At 31.2% G+C, this 4,951-nt stretch overlaps 1 long non-coding RNA gene across 3 annotated transcripts in view; it reads left to right on the top strand.

The window, feature by feature from the left end:
- The window catches only part of LOC106876065 (uncharacterized), a 20,091-nt gene extending 15,645 nt beyond the window's left edge, over positions 1-4,446 (top strand). For all 3 annotated transcript variants that reach the window (XR_001410192.2, XR_001410193.2, XR_008264173.1), the window contains exons 3-5: positions 628-879; positions 1,565-1,665; positions 4,285-4,446. This is a non-coding gene — a long non-coding RNA (uncharacterized LOC106876065). The remainder of the gene's footprint in view (positions 1-627; positions 880-1,564; positions 1,666-4,284) is intronic.
- The last annotated feature ends 505 nt before the right edge of the window (positions 4,447-4,951 follow it).

Here is a 4,951-nt window from a genome sequence, read left to right as displayed (position 1 = left end):
ATCTTCTTTGTTACCTACTATTAATGATTTGGAATGATGTACTACATTGAGTCTGGAACCTCACCTTGCTGTCTTGATGTGACCCTGCTAGGATACTCTGAGAATCACAGGGACATCTCGACAGAGGACAAATAAGGTCACATTAATTTATCTTAATGTTTTTTTCATATTACTCTCATTATGTGTCATTAGTTATGTTTCATTATTGTATGCCCCATTAATTTATGTCTAATTAGTTTATGTGTCATTAAACTGAAGCTCAATATGTTATGCAACATTAAATATGTTTCTGTAGTTTATGTCTAATTAGTGTTGCATTAGTTTAGGTTTCATTAATTCTTGTCTGATTAGGTTTTGTTGTTAACCATATTAGGTTGTTTGTTATTAAGTTGCCTTGTAGGATTATATTTTATTAGGTAATTTTCCAGTAAGTTAGGTCTAATTAGGTTTTGTCTCATTAGTCTGTCTTAATGCATTTTGTGTAATTAAGTTTCTCATTATATTTTATTGTCCTTTTCAAATCTAATGAGAAACCTAAATATATTTTGACTTCTAATTTCCAAAAACAAAAATATTAATACTAATTTAAAAAATCTTCAATCAATAAAGTTGATTTATTTATTTCAGGAACAGTTTGGTTAGGGAAAAGCGTCTCTCTTTGTACTGAAGAAATTCCAGACATAAAAAGGCCTGTTATTTGGGAAAGCAATAATAATGAATATAATTGTGATACAACCTGCGGTAATGCCACCAACTTTGCAATTACTCATGCTGGTAACATTTCTACTCTTTGGATCAGGAATGTATCATGGGAGTTTTCGACATGGATATATTTCGATGCTAACTTTAACTTTGGTGTAATTGATTTACAGATAAATGGTGAGGAAATTATTTCTGCTGATTACAATAAGCATGGAGCAAATATTTTATAACATTAAAGCAAAATCGAAGTTTGTAACATAATGATTTCAAGGTTTTCTTCTGTATAACTGGGGTTTTTTTTTTACCTCATATCTCTTGTAGAACAGTTAACCAAATAAACTAGTTAGTTTAACTATTATATCATCTCTTTTAATATTCTGACATATTTTCATTGGTCAACTGTTAATATTAGTAATTAATTGCTACATGGCAGACATTTTCTGGTACAATTTGAATCAAAACAGAGCATCAATGGAAAAAATTGAAAGTACCACTGCTTTCCAGTGTATCTTAATCACTTTCTTCATAATTTGTAAATGTATTTTTCACACTTAATATCATCATTTTATTTATGTAACTCCAAGTGAAAACTTCATATTTTTTGTATCTCTTTGAGACCTTGAAACTAATGAAGAAAATATTATTATTTAAAAATATATATAAAGATACATATAAAGAAAAGAAAAAAATTGTCATATTCCACGCTTGTAACATCTTGATTCCTTCCAGTCATCATTTTAAGCACAGTTTTGGTCTCATAATCTAAAGACAAATGTTCTACCACATTATGAAGAAGACATTATTAGTGTAAGACGTTGCTTATACTCACAGATCATAATCATATTTGTGACATATTTTACAGTGAAACCAAAGATTGAGATCATGAATGAAACAGATTGTATATACAATGTAACAGCACAATGTTCTTTACCTGTGACACATATAGACTGTTTTATTGGAAAGGTAAGTAAACAGAATTCTTTTTATCTGTGTTCGTCTTTCTATTATCAAGCTACTCAACTATGGAGTAAGGAGTGGAATGTTTTATATTAGTCAAACAATCTGAAACAAACATAGTTTTACGTGCTTTGCAGGATCACAACACAAGGATTTTAATAAGTAAGATTTTAACTTATGACTATGTGGTTACTAGTCTAGCAGCCACTTAACTACACAGTTGTTATTTTCGATGCGGGATATCTTTTAGCTTTGGATTTGATTTCAGATTAATAAATTTACAAGGATTCTCATTCATGTAGCATTTTAGTTTCACTGTTGTCATGCATGTTATTTTTAACCAATCAGAAATTTTGGTTAGATTAACAAAATCACATGACCATTTTAGATTCATCTTTGTCATGTAGGTTATTTTAGCTAATTAGAAATTAATTGCGAGTGGCAACATTTTCAACTATATTATGTACATCAAAATTCCTTTGGTACACAGTTGGTGCATTTGTTCAACACCAAAGATCAACGCTTCCCACCCCACCCCACTGGAATTCAACACTCTCTGGAAACTCTGTGAACAACAAGATATGGTCATTATTCCAGCTGCATCAACATAATCTGACGAATCGACCTCCAGAGATAAGAAGCTCTCTGCCAACTCAATACCCTTCTCTGCTACAGCAAGTTATTCAGACTCTACCATACTCTAATTACAATGATATTACTTAGAAATGTAAAGTTGTCAGTCCATCATATCTCAGTTCTCTCAGTGCTTTCAAAGTACTAGAAATATAAATATATTACTCCAGTGTATAACTTTTATATTTAAAATGATATTACCAGAAAAGGAAATGTCACTCCTGATATCATACTTCAATATTTACAGTGATATCAAACATGCCTATGACAAATTCTCAACATCAAATGATAGGATAAAATCTTCAATACAACTGTGCTCAAGAGAGCTAATGTGTCAAGCAAGTATGCTTTTCTAAGCAAATTCCAGCTGTGGTGGAGTGGGCATAGTAATGAGCTAAATAGGAATCCTAGCTCATTACCATTGTAGTCAGGCTACTTATATAGTTTTATATAGTCCTCCAGGACTTGTATCTTATTTATTAGTATCTTATTTATTAGTATCTTATTTATTGTATCTTATTTTATTTTGTAAACTTTTAGTATTCCAGTATTTTCTACACTTCTGCTCTTTTACCAACTCACCCCACCCATCATTTCCTTATTTTTTAATTTATCTACAGTTTCATCATTCTGCTGCTTTTCTGCACTACCACTTACTACCTCTTCCTTCCTGGGTTACTTTTATTTTTTATTATCTTCCCCACCAAAATCATATTTACCATGCCTCCACTTTTGTTCATCATTCACTACATTCACCCCTACCCTCATATCTAACCATCTGCTACACCCCTCTCATACACTTTCAAATTACCCACTCACTCCTCTCAATCTTCTATTCTTTCTTTCTTTTATACTCACCTTCTTGTACCTTGGGAGTACCCTGATACCTCATCACCTTCATCCTTATCTCTCTTTTTAGCTATTCCCATCTACCCATCTACTTTTACATAATGCAGGTTATCTATGTATCTACTCTCCAGTAAGACACCTGTTTCAGTCCCTCTATCATGCTTTCATTTTTCAACACATAGCATAAAGACATTCCCTTTTATACTACACTTCCACTCACTCAAGGGTACTATTTCTTTGTCTGGCCTGTTACTTGGTGACCTCACTTGTACTGGTGCCATGAAAAATGCAATCATTACACTCTGTAAAGTGGTTGGCATTAGGAAGAGCATCCAACTGTAGAAACCATGCCAAAGTAAACACTGGAGCTCAACACAACCCTCTGACTTTCTGGATTTTGTTGAACCATCCAGCTCATGCCAACATGACAAATGAATATTAAATAATAATGATGATGATGATGATGATAATGATGGAAAGTAAATAGATTTAGTGATGCAGTCTTTTTATGCAAACCACATTGGAAGATCCTAAGAAATAATTTAACCTAAAATTCATTGAGAATGTACAAAAGCTTAGTGATATATTGTTTAGGAATGGTATGGATGTTGTGTGCATGTTTTCTTGATTAATGCCATATTTGTATTTTGGTATAGTGGAATGTAGCTAAATTGTCAAACTCTTATTTCAGAATATCTGAAAGGCCTTTTGGTTATAAAGGATGTACTGTGACAAAGTCATCAAATTTTGTGTGATGATGCTTAGTTGCAGAAGAAGATGGTTTCTTGAATAATAATGTTGTATGTTTAGAAGTGTGTTTGATACCTGTTGTATCAACTTCAGGCTGTAATTACTATCCTATGTCTATGTCCTTCCCTTATATTATTTTAGCAAAAAACTTATTCATAACTTCGAGTAAATCATCCATCTAGGCCTTGCATGTGCCATAATTAGTTCTTGTCAGAGTATCCTAATAATATCGTATCAAATAATTATGTTAATAAGTCAAGTAATTTTAAAAAATTAGAAATGAATTGAGAAATAAACGTGATAAAATAATAATGCAACACCTACTTTGATCTTTTAAATTATCCTTTTTTTCTCTCTCTTTTCTTTTTTTTTTTTTTTTTTTTTTTTTATCAGGCACCTTTAACATTTACTTCAAACAGAATATTAAATTGTTCTGATGGAAAAACGTTCACCAACAGTGCTGAACTAATTCTCGATCCACCAGTTACTGGAAAACTGAAATGTAATTTTACTATGGACAGCTTATTCAGTGATAAACGAACCATAAAAATTAAATGTGAAGGAAAAGTTTCATAAATTTTATATATTCTATTGAAAATTGTTTTAAAATTCTTTTTACCTACATATATTGACTATTAACTTCTTAATTTTGGGGGTTACACCCAACTTCCTTTAATTTTTTTTTTAAAGATATTTCATAATTAATATGCTGTAAATTGGATGACCCTATAATTCATGCCACCTCATCTTTGAAATATGTTCATTTAGTTAGGGTTGGATACAGAACCTCTAAAGTCAGCTGCTCACAATGTGTTATCATGTCTGTTACTATATACTTTGTTAAATCTTTCTTAAAACATATCAAAGTGGACCAAGATCCCACTGTAAAAAATATCTGTATGGATCTGTTACTTTCTATAAATTTTAGACACTTGTTAATCTCCAAACATTAAGACATTTACTCTTTAAATATTGATACTACTCAAATATTAAGGAGCTGCTACAATGTAAATGTTAAGAATCTCTTAGTCTCTAAATTTTAAGAAAATGTTACTTTCTG

Source organism: Octopus bimaculoides, chromosome 5, assembly GCF_001194135.2.
Source record: "Octopus bimaculoides isolate UCB-OBI-ISO-001 chromosome 5, ASM119413v2, whole genome shotgun sequence".
Taxonomy (NCBI): Eukaryota; Metazoa; Mollusca; class Cephalopoda; order Octopoda; family Octopodidae; genus Octopus; species Octopus bimaculoides.
This window is presented reverse-complemented; position numbering and strand designations above follow the sequence as displayed.